Here is a 12720-nt window from a genome sequence, read left to right on the forward strand (position 1 = left end):
GCAAACATCAATTCAAAACAAGATTTATTTTTATTATTCAAAGATTTCTCTTTCTCTTTCTTCTGTCATGCTCTAGTACATTTGGTTTGGCACATCTGAAAATGTTATCCTGCTTTTAGAATATCAGGGTTCAATGTCAATATAATTGTACCCAAAAAAACTGTCAGTTGGTAGCATGTATAATTCTGATTACTAAATGTTACATGAAATGTAAGTATGAAATATTTGATTGTATAGTCATATTTTCAACGTCTTTTCAATTACATTTTGCTAGGTGGGATAGCTCCAATGTCAAAACACAGTTTTAACGTGTCCAAATCAATAACCAATATGCAGAAACAGTTAAATTGAAAACCTAACATGTGCTTTATACACAAACATCTGACACAATTTTATTTTTTAAACAAGCTCCTTACAAACTGCACAAGCACCAAAAACGCTGTTGTTTTGACAAGTAGCAATAAATCACTGATATCGATTAGGTGGGAAATTAGGTTGTACGTTTTGTTGAAACCAACACAACAAAAAAACATGGAAATGGGAGATATCTTTTACCGCCCTGGTTAGAGGACAACCTGCAGAAGACAGTCAGCTACATGTGTGAGTGAGTGATGATGAGTGATGCATTTAAACATTTAAATGTAGGGTCGCTAAACAATGGAACGCAACACTTATTTGTCATCACGTTGAAATCAATTGCACGAAAAAGGGGAGATGAGATTGCACGTCCTGTTAAAACAGCTCAAAAACCACACAGAATCTGGGAGTAATGTGCACATCACTGGTTAGAGGACAATTTGTAGAAAACAGCTCGCTACATTTTGGAGTGTTGCATTTTGATTCAAATGGGTCACCAACGTGGTAAGTGTAACTTTTTGTTGAATCACATAAATAACACTTTCAATTCAGAGCCTGGATTTTCCCCCTGAGTCTAATATCCATATCATGTTGAAATCAATAGAAAAAGGGGACAAACATTTAGGGTTCTACATTGTGATATCATCAACAATGTTAAAACATTCTACATTGTGACATCATTAAAATACTACAATGTTAAAACATTCTACATTGTGACATCATTAAAATACTCCTACTACAATGTTAAAACATTCTACATTGTGACATCATTACAATACTCCTTCAACAATGTTAAAACATTCTACATTGTGACATCATTACAATACTCCTTCAACAATGTTAAAACATTCTACATTGTGACATCATTAAAATACTCCTACTACAATGTTAAAACATTGGGACATCATTAAAATACTCCTTCAACAATGTTAAAACATTCTACATTGTGACATCATTAAAATACTCCTACTACAATGTTAAAACATTCTACATTGGGACATTATTTAAATTAATATTGTGATTATTATTAAAATCTGTTTTTATAATGGAGGGAGGGTGGATATGGAGTTTAAAAAATGAACCCCAAAAGGTTCTTTGAGGAACCATGATAAGGGGTTCTTCAAAGAACTTAGATGTTCTCAAAAAGGTTCTTCAAATAACTTTTAGGGGTCCCCCAACAGTTTCAATTTGAAGAACCCCTGAAGGATACTCCAGGAACCTTTACCTTTTAGAGTGTATATTGATGAAGTCACCTTGTCCGAGAGACATTTACGTAGTTATACACAGCCCAATTTGGGATGACTATTTTGGGGTGAAATAGCGGCCACAACAGACAGACCTGATATTGCCCCATAATTCGAAGTCCTTGGATGTCACGTGCTGAGGGGAAATTACCAAAGATTATATTTAGCTACACTTTGTAGTACATTTTACACGATAAATGTTTCTGATGCCACATCGCCCGTTTTCAAAGGGAGTCGTTGGTTTTTAGGGGCAGTCGCTTTTTAGCTTTTTGTCTGAAGTATTTTCTCAACTGCGATACCAACTCCAGTCAGCAGATGGCGATGTGCGTCTTTCTGCTACTGTGACGTATAATATAGTTTACGGAACGCTTCTTCAACATCAACAGTTAGTCAGCCACCTTGGTTCACTAACTTTATGGAAAACCGTGTATTCAATAAATATAGTGTAACCGCTGTTAAATGGCTAGCTAGTTAGCGGTTCAATCGGTGAAGTCACTCGCTCTGAGACCTTGAAGTAGTTGCTTTGCAAAGGCCGCGGCTTTTGTGCAGCGATGGGTAACGATGCCTCGAGGTTGGCTGTTGATGTGTGCAGAGGATCCCTGGTTCGAGCCCAGGTCGGGGCGAGGAGAGTGACAGAAGCTATACTGTTACAATAGCAACTACTTTCATACTGGGAAGAACCCCCCCAACTCTCTCATACTGGGAAGAACCCAGACTTTGTAGACGGTTTAATAATGCTTGAACCTCATCTTTATCAAATTATCCCTTAAAGATACCAATGCAAAACCTATGTTTATCAACACATGGGTTGTTTAAATAGTATCTAATTACAATGCCAGTATTACTTTATCAAATCTCTAGTAATCATTATACACACATACAATTCATATTTTTATATTCACAGAATACATATAAAACGTAAGAAATTCTCAGCTACTCGCGACAACCATTCCATTTGCTTTTTCAAGGACTCTCCATAGCTAAGAAGCATCTCTCCAAACTCTGAGCAAAACCAAAAATAAACTTTTGTTTCCCGGACAATGACCATGGGATCCTCAATAGTTCTCTAAACCTCTCAGAGACCATGGCAAAAATCAAGCCTCCCAGGAACTATAGACCTTCTGATGCTTTCTAAAATATCATCCACTTATTATCCAAATTTCAATCATCTGATTTAAGTATATTTCTATGTGTTACTATCCAAACATTTCTATTGCATGGTTTGTTCTAGGATAATGCAACTCATACATTTACACTCAGAGCCTGGGCCCTGTTTACACCTCCACACAGGAATACACACTCAGACCCTGACTCGGCCCTGTTTACGCCTCCAAGGTGCCCCCATCACATAGGAATACACACTCAGAGCCTACGAGGATTTTCTAAAAACTCACCTTTTTTTTAAAACTTGGTGTATAGAATCTGCTCGCTGCCTCTCAAGTCTAAGGTGGGTCCATCTGCGCCGTTCCCGAAGTGTGGTCTCCATGATATTCCAAGTTTGAGGGATCCCTCGAGGACGATTTACCCAGGTCGCCAGGAGCGGGTCACCAAGTCAAGATTCACATCCCCATTGCCAAATGTGGTGGTTAATTTCTTTAATATCAAATGAGAAACAAACTCATCATCCAAGTCAGATATATTCTTAAACTAAATCTTTATTCACTTATTAATAAGGGAGCAGCAGGTCAATGCAACACACACATATAAAGTGAATCAATTGAGTGCTCTACGGTAATGATGGCTGGTCGACAAATCACCCCCAGATGATTCGTTGAGAGCCACGATACAAATGTACAGAGGTCTTTTACAGCCAAGATAAACCCCTTTCAACCTACATGACCAACAGATGTATAGAATGGGTCACAAGGTTAAGATTTGTATGAAAGATACTGTCTGTTAAGAATTTTCAGTATCTGCTGTAAAAACAGTACTCTTTGTGTAGAGACCAGGGTCTGGCCCTGAGGTCATCTCTCCCTGGTACCATATAGAACAGAAAAGGTATTATAACATAATGTTGAAGTTTGGCTCTCAGTGTCCACTGAAAGTTGACTAGTAACAACAACTGGGACCTAAAAGACACCCACCATGAGACCCACTAACTTTTCCCAAGAAGAGGCAAACAAAAGAAAAACCCACACCAAACTTAAAACAGGAAGCAAACCAAAAAGGTGGTTAAAATAATTTATTACAATCAATACCATTCATACTATTACAACATCATAATTCTCATTCATTCTTAATTAATTCTATTTACAAAAACATCAAACAAAAACAAACCTCAGGGGAGCATCGTCCCTCCCCGTCATACCTAACCAATACCTAACCCTTTCCCTATCTCCCCTTCCCTAATCTATCCCCTTACCAAACTCACTCTAACACTCCCAGCCCTAAACCCCCTTTCCACCTCTCCCGTGCCGCATGCTTCCCCCACTTCCTCTCCTCCCTCAAATCACCTTCCACCCTTCTCACTATCTCTTCCACCCCCCAATCTCTCCCTGTCTTGACTAAATTCTGCCTTGCTTCCCAAGGTCCCTTTTTAAAGAGACTCATGAGAAGCCAGAGCTGAAACCTGTCCCTATCCGTTCCCTTTGCTCTCCCTACGCCTCTCTCTAGCCTAGCCCATGTCAAAACAAAATCACTCCTAACCACACCTAGCATCACCCGTGCCCTAGCCCATACTAGTCCGGCACAGGCACAGTCCCAGAAGGCATGGCGCACAGTCTCCTCCCTGCCACAAGCGGATCTTGGACAGGTGGGGATCGCACCACACTATACCGGTACAAGATGGAAAATACCGGCAAGCACTTATGGAGGCCCAACCAATTCAGGTCCTTGAGCCCGTTGTCCAGGCCCCGCGCCTGCACTCCCTCCCAGACCACTGACGAGATGCCCGCTACAGGCGCAGGACTCCCTGCCTGCCTGACCTCTTCGTACAGGTGCCTGTGATCTAAACCTACTCGGGCAACTTCAACCTCGGGGTGCGCACGCAGCCACTTTGCCGCATGGCCAAAGTGCCACGGCAGCTGTTCCGCCCGAGGACCCGCGTTAGACCACACCATTACGCTTCTCGCCTGGTACGAGAAGAACACCCGCAGGAGGTAACCGGACGGGTGTATCACTGGCTGAGCAAGCTCCGCTAACAAGAAAGAAACAAAATTGAGTCCAGCTTGAGGGGGAAATGTGGTACCCCCCTCCTCCCTCCCCGATGGGACAGATCATGCGTGCCCTGGCGACCCACTCGCACCTGCCACTCCACATAAACTGAAACACAAGCCTCACTAGAGGCCTCCTCAGACAAGCCGGCAATGGGTAGATGTATGCCAAATACAGAAGAGACGGCAACACATCCACCTTTAGGACCAGGACTTTGCCCATAAAAGACATACCTAGCCTTCCACATTGCTAGCTTCCTCTGTACCACTGCGATACGCATGTTCCAGTTTAGCGTCGCTGAGCCAGAGGTCTCAAAATGGACCCCGAGAATCCTCAGGGCCCCTTCACAGAGAGATAACCCCCCGGGCACATCCGTCCTACCGCGCCATCTTCCGAAATACTTAACGGAAGATTTTGCATGATTCAGAACTGCCCCCGACGCTTGGGTGAAATCCCCAATGATGGCAAGGGACCTTGTCAGGCACGAGTCCTTACATAACAGCAAAGAAGTGTCGTCGGCGTACTGCGTCATCTTAACACGCAGCCCACCGCTCCCAGGGATCAACAAGCCCTCCACCCCTGTGTCTGCCCTAATGGCAGCCCCCAGAGGCTCCATGTACAGTACGAAGAGGAGGGCCGAGAGTGGGCATCCCTGCCTGACCCCAGACGAGAGGTCAAAAACGTCACCTAAGTGACTATTTACACTAACTCGACACCCCGCTCCGACATATAATGTACGGATCCATCCTATAAACTTCTCCCCAAATCCTAATCTACCTAACACCCTGAATAGAAAAGATCTATTCACGCGATCAAAGGCTTTCGCCTGATCTAGCGCTGCTACCATTAAAGGCAGCCCTCTATCTTCAACCCAGGCGATGGAGTCCCTGATCAACTGTAGGTTCCATCTTATTGAGCGGCCCTCTACCCCGCACGTCTGATCCTCATGGACGATGTAGGGAAGGGCTGTGCGCAACCGGTCTGCTAAAACCTTTGCAAGAATCTTGTAGTCTACACACAGCATGGTCAACGGCCGCCAGTTGCCAAGGTCAGTTGCTTCCCCCTTCTTATAAAGAAGTGACAGCACACCAACAGCCATTGATCCCCCCGGGACCCCCGTCTCAATGATGGCCTTCAAGACTTCGAGGACCACTGGACCAAGTATACCCCAAAACTTGAGGTAAAACTCAGCCGGCAGCCCATCCATCCCAGGCACCTTCCCTTTTCCCATCCTCCGAAGAGCGCTCTCAACCTCTTCTAGTGAGATCTGGGCCTCCATCACGTCTCTAATGTCCTCCGGCAACCGCCGGGACAAGTGTTCTAAAAACACGTTTCCCTGCTCTACATCTATCTCCCTTTCTTTAAAAAACCCTCGGAAATGATCAGTTGTCTCCCTGACCATTTCCTCTGGTTTTCTAACTATACTACCATCTTCTTTTCTAACGCCATGCATTACCTTCCTACTCTGCCTGGCCCTAACCGACTTAAAGAACATAGCGGAACAAGTCTCATTATGTTCTAGAAAGCCACTATGCGCACGCTCCAGGAAAGCTCGAGCCTTCTGCTCCTGCAGCTCCCTGAGCTGCGCCTTTAGGGCTGCGAATCTCTCCCAGTCAATCGACCCGCCGAGGTTGCCTGCCTCGTACTCGAGTTCAATTAACCTTTGGATACGATCCACCTCCCTCCTTTCCTCCCTTTTTTCCTTCTACAATATCCTATTATAAAAGCCCTTATCCTCCCCTTAACTAAATCCCACCACTCTAACACCCCTCGCACATGGACCGGAGGCCGTCAAGCCTCCGAAAGAAACAAAAAAATGCGTCAACGAAAGCCTGCTCCTCCAGTATATCCCGATCTAACTTCCAGTACCCCCTACCGAAGAGGCAGACTGGCGACCCCACCTGCAGGAACACCCCGTCGTGATCCGTGAAGAAAACAGGCAACAGCCGCCCAGACAACTGACCCAAAGACCTGGATACAAAAATGTAGTCGAGCCTCCGCGCAACCCCCTGGAGTTGCGCCATGTAGGACCGACCATTGCCGGAGTAGTGTGCAGGCCACCATCAACCAGACCATGGCAAGCCATTAGCCCAGAGATGGCACCTGCACTGCTATCACCGCCTACCCCTAAATCTATATTAAAGTCTCCTCCTATCACCAAGTGCCTGTTTGTAACACACAGGGGCGCCAGACAGTCCACCATCTCCCTCCTGTCTGCCGCCACCTGTGGCCCATACACCCCAATTAACCTATATCTAGCTTCTCTAAACTTAACATCTATCCCCAAAACTCTACCCTGCATTATTACAAAAGTGTTCTCTATTTTAACCTCTCTATGCCCACACAAAATCCCTACTCCTGTTGAGTGCACCCCTCCTATGCCCCAAAAAGATTCCCCCTTATCCCACTCCCTCTTAAATCTACACACATCCCCACCATCCCTCAGGTGAACCTCCTGTAAAAAACAGAAATCAAACCCCACACCCTCTAAATAACAAAAAACCGCCCTCCTTTTAACATTATTCCTTAAACCCCTAACATTTAGACTAAAAAAAGAAACAGAACTATTCATTTAAATATTAACAAATAAAACCCTCAAAAACCAAAGAAAAAACAGGAGACTCACCCGATGCTCCCCTGGTCCATCTCCACCGGCGGGGACGTCCTCTCCTCCCTGACGCCCCCCCGTCCTCCATCCCAACCCATGACCCAGGGAGTGTGTTGGGTCCTCCCTCCCCACCCACCATCCCCCCTCCCTGTTTGCCTCGGGGCTGCATGTAGGGGACCCCATCTCCTCAAACAGGAGTTGGGATCCCTCTAACAAACAGCCCACCGACCCCTCACTGGAGTCATCCACTAAAATGCAAGGGGCTGAGGCAAACCGGGAGGACAAATTACCCTCCCCCCTCCCCCCGCCACTCTCTTAGCCCCCCTCCCCCTCCACACCCCCTCCCTCTCACTTCCTGCCAAGCTCCCCCTCTTCATCCCTTTCTTCTTTGGTGAAGGAGGTAGCGGGGAGACACAACGCCCCATCCCCGCTAACTCCTCCACCAAATCCCTCATTTCGACCTCGAGGAAGCCTGGCAGGCTGTCCCCCCACTCCTTCCCATCTCCCCCCTCCCACCCCCTCCCCTCCCCCTCCTTCTCCGTCACTGTCCCCGTTCCCTCTTCCACTCCTTCTCGTACCACTGTCCCCTTCTCTTCTCCTCCACGTTCTTCCACCTTCTTTTTAATCTCTCCTTTTTTTCCTTCTTTCCATCTTCTCTCTCTTTCTTTTCGCCTCTTCCTTCTTCCCTTCTTCGTCCTTCTCCGTCCTTTCCCCTGTGCCATCCGTACAATCCGCACGCGTCCTTTCTTTTCTCCCCCATCCCCGCTCCCCCCCCAGCTGCAGACGCGTATGACCTGTGACGAGCCGGGCAATCACGCCACAGGTGTTCTCTGGAGCCACACCCGTGGCAAGCCTTGGGCTCGTCACACTCCCTGGCCTCGTGCTCTTCCGATCCACAAAACCGACATTTCTTGTTACTGCACGAGGCCAGGGTATGACCGTAGGCCATACAACGCCTGCAGAACGGGGGCTGACGTGCATAGTAGAGTGTTCCCCTGTCAGCCCCCAGGGAGAACATCGCCGGAGGATGGAGGTAGCCATCCACACTCTTCGGGGACTCCCTGAGTAACGCCTGGAAACCTCTCTTTCCGTTCCAGAAACCCAGGGAGTCCCTGAGGTACCTCGCTGAGGAGACATTGTCCATATATCTCCCCAGAAAGGCCCTCACCTCTTCATCCTTCACATGCGGATTGTACATGGTTACGGTGACCACCCTGAAGTTGTTCTTCGCCAGGCTGGTCACCGCATAATGGCACAGGGGTCCCGTTTTCTCCGCTTCCTTTGCCATCTTCATCACTTCGTCATGTTTTTCTTCTTTTGAAACGTCACATCGAAAGCCTTCTCAATCGGGTTCCCTTGAAGGCAGAGCACTTCCTTCACCTCTATCCTGAGGCATCCCATCAAAATGGTCCTTCCAAATGTCTCTCTACTCCACGGCTCCATCTCCTTTTCAGACCAGGCAAATCGTAAGGTATTTGCCATACCAATCCCCGGAAACGATCTGTATTGATTCATTTCAAAAAATAAGCTCTCTTCAAAAAGAAGCTTTAACCTGAAATGAAAAACATCTTTAATAGGAAAAGGTGGAGCAACTAAAGGTGATGCCTCTCCACATCTATCAAGACAACTGGAGCACTGGGACAGACACTCTGAAATAGAACCTGGACCAGCTCAGGTGAAACACCTTCCCACTAACAAGATGGACAAGCCAGCTCAGGTGAAACACATACTGACTAACGAGGTGACGCCAATCAGTGCACCCTACATGCTAACGAGCTATACCTTGCTAAAGTACAACCTCAAAACATAAATGGAAAGACCAAAGCCTGTAACACCTTCCCCCTGTAGACAACAAATATATGCTATATTGGAACAAAGACAATTAGCATTTGAATGTTGTCAAGAAATACTGGAGTGACGTCAGATTGTTAATAAAATTGATTATAGACCAATTTATTATACGGCTTTCATCTGCAACAATTATCATATTACATGTATTTTTAAAACAAGCAGCTTTTTGAACTTGTAGAAAACCGCTGGCTACATTTAAGTGCTGCATTTTGATGAAAGTGGGTCACCAACGCAGTAAGTGTAACACAGCTCTTTTTGATAAATAATATTTCAATTCAGAGCCTGGATTTTTCCCATGAGGCTAATATCCAGATCATGCTGCAATCAATTGAACAGGGAGAACGACAAGGTAGAACATCATTAAAATACTCCTACTTCAATGTTAAAAATTCTACATTGTGACATCATTAAAATACTCCTACAATGTTTTTAAAACATTCTACATTGTGACATTATTAAAAACACTTCTACAATTTTTTTTTGAAAATTCTACATTCTGACATTATTATATCGTGAAACAACTTCTTCATGCATGTATTTTCTGATGTTTGATCAGAGATCTTTTATCAGTGTATCTCTTCCCACATTGATCACAGATATAAGACTTCTCTCCTGTGTGTGTTCTCTGGTGTACTGTCAGATTGCTTGATCCAGTAAAACTCATCCCACATTGATCACAGCTATAAGGTTTCTCTCCTGTGTGTGTTCTCTGGTGTCGAATCAGATTGCTTGATCCAGTAAAACTCCTCCCACATTGATCACAGCTAAAAGGTTTCTCTCCTGTGTGTGTTCTCTGGTGTAATGTCAGACCGCTAGATGTAGTAAAAGTCCTCCCACATTGATCACAGCTATAAGGTTTCTCTCCCGTGTGTGTTCTCTGGTGTGAAGTCAGATGGCTAGATTGAACAAAACTCCTCCCACATTGATCACAGCTATAAGGTTTTTCTCCTGTGTGTGTTCTCTGGTGTACTGTCAGACCGCTAGATGTAGTGAAAGTCCTCCCACATTGACCACAGCTATATAGATTCTCTCCTGTGTGTGTTCTCTGGTGTAATGTCAGACCGCTAGATGTGGTAAAACTCATCCCACATTGACCACAGCTATAAGGTTTCTCTCCTGTGTGTGTTCTCTGGTGTATTTTAAGTTCTGATGAAGATTTGCAACCTTTGCCACAGTCAGAGCAGCAATGAGATTTCTTCCCTGTGGGTCTCTGCTGGTGTTTCGAAGTGGATAGACTCATCTGCCTCGTCAGCATCATGAGGTTGTTGAGAACCCCCAGAGGATCCACGATTGTCACATCTCTCTCCTGTGTGAGCAAAAAGTCAGACAGGTGGTTGAAGGCCCACAACAGCAAAAATACACTGTAAAAAGGTGATGCCAACAGCGTAGCTATTATGTTGTACAAACAATGTCTGTAATGAATGTTAATTATTTGACATTTGTCGAAAGACAGTCAAGTGAACAGTCATCTTTTGTCTTGTTTTCCTATTAGTAGTAACATCGATGATTGTATGCAAGAAATAAGATTTTAAAATTGTTGAAATTCTAAGCAGTGTGCCAGACAACTTTTGGTCTCCAATATAGGCACCTTTCTGAGGGCAGAGAGCGATGCACCTAATATGAAAACCACATCATAATCTAAATGGAAAACATTGCCGACTGCTGTTTTAGTCCATTACTGAAAACTTCAGGAGCATAACGTCAGAATTTACGAAGGCCAATAGCAGCGGGAGGAGGAAGAGTTTTTTTCCTATGGTTAGGCTATCTTGATCTCTGGTTCCCTCAAGTAATTTGTGTCTTAATTATTTAATAAAAACAGGTGATTCCTATGTTGACGATGTAAAGAATATTTGCTGCTCTGTGGTGTGTAATGAGGAGCAACCAGAAGCTGCACGCATTTATGAAATTGCTTATTCCAGTTGCTAATAAGCATGAACCCATTAAGAAAAGGATTGTAAAAGCTGTTAAATCCCATTGGAATGATGAGGAATTGAAAAATGAGATGGTTGAGAAGGATGATGCAAAAGGAATGTCAAATAAGTCAGTTTGTACAACCGATTGACAAACGTCCTGCAAATTGAGAAATCATGTGACGAAACTGAATAAAAAGAAGAAAAACGACAACGATAAATGACAAAGAATGATGGTACACTCCTATTTTCCATATCTTTAATTTAAGCCTACTAGAGAGCGTGTGCCCTCAGGCCTGGAGGGATGATAAAGTCATTTGACATGCGCTATGCTCTCCATAGTTAGCTCCAGGAAAAAAAATCCACTTATTCAGCAATTCTTTGACCAACAAGCTACATATGGACAGTACCAAAATAAACTGACTCTGGAAATGACAAAGCGCCTCTTAACCTAGCTGGAAATGGGACAAACGGACCCCTTCTGTGGAAACAGACTGGGACGATTTCTAATCAAATCTAAACTCCCAGGAAAGGGGTTCATACAAACCACCGAGACTGTGTGGGATAATAACATGGCCTTGTCCAACTCTGCTTGTTCCCTCGACTCAGCTACCAACCAGCAATCTCCAACAGGGCCCTTCACCTGTATCAATAGACACTTCATAGTGAGCTACAGGTAGGAATCAGCAATACATCCCAATAATGAGCCAACTATGGGAGGGGTACCTTTGTGGACAAATCTCAACGTATTACTGCTACCCTAGGGAGATTGCTATACCTCTTGAACATCGGCTCCAACCCTCGTCGGATGCCAGACTCCAAAGGGAAGCACAGCCGATAGCTGCCCAGTGACACAAGCCTACAAGACAAGCCTACAAGACGAGCAAAATAACTTCTGTGCTCGCGTCGAGGTAAGTAACACTGAAACATGCATGAGAGCATCAGCTATTTCGGACGACTTTGTTATCATGCTCTCCGCAGCCAATGTGAGTAAGACCTTGAACAGGTTAACATTCACAAGGTCGCAGGGCCAGACGGATTACCAGGAAGTGTACTCCAAGCATGCGCTGACCAACTGGCAAGGGTCTTGTCTGAGTCTGTAATAACAACATGTTTCAAGCAGACCACCACAGTGTTCTTGGGCACAGGGACTAAGGCAACCTGCCTAAATGACTACCGACTCATAGCACTTACGTCAGTAGCCATGAAGTGCTTTGAAAGGCTGGTCATAGAACACGTCAACACCATTATCCCAGAAACCCTAGACCCACTCCAATTTGCATACCGCCCCAACAGATCCACAGATGATGCAATCTCTATTGCACTCCACACTGCTCTTTCCCACCTGAACAAAAGGAACACCTATGATAGAATTCTGTTCATCGACTACAGCTCAGCGTTCAACGCCATAGTCCTTCAAAGTGCATCACTAAGCGAAGGACCCTGGAACGAAACACTGAGCATGCCCCTCATCGAAGGGGGTATAATGGAGCTGGTTGAGAGCTTCAAGTTCCTTGGTATCCACATCCTTGGGGTCCACATTATCGGCTTAGTTAACTGGTGAACTGCTGAAATCATGGAAACATAATGACAATTT

This window comes from Oncorhynchus masou, unplaced genomic scaffold (assembly GCF_036934945.1).
Source record: "Oncorhynchus masou masou isolate Uvic2021 unplaced genomic scaffold, UVic_Omas_1.1 unplaced_scaffold_1473, whole genome shotgun sequence".
Classification (NCBI taxonomy): Eukaryota; Metazoa; Chordata; class Actinopteri; order Salmoniformes; family Salmonidae; genus Oncorhynchus; species Oncorhynchus masou.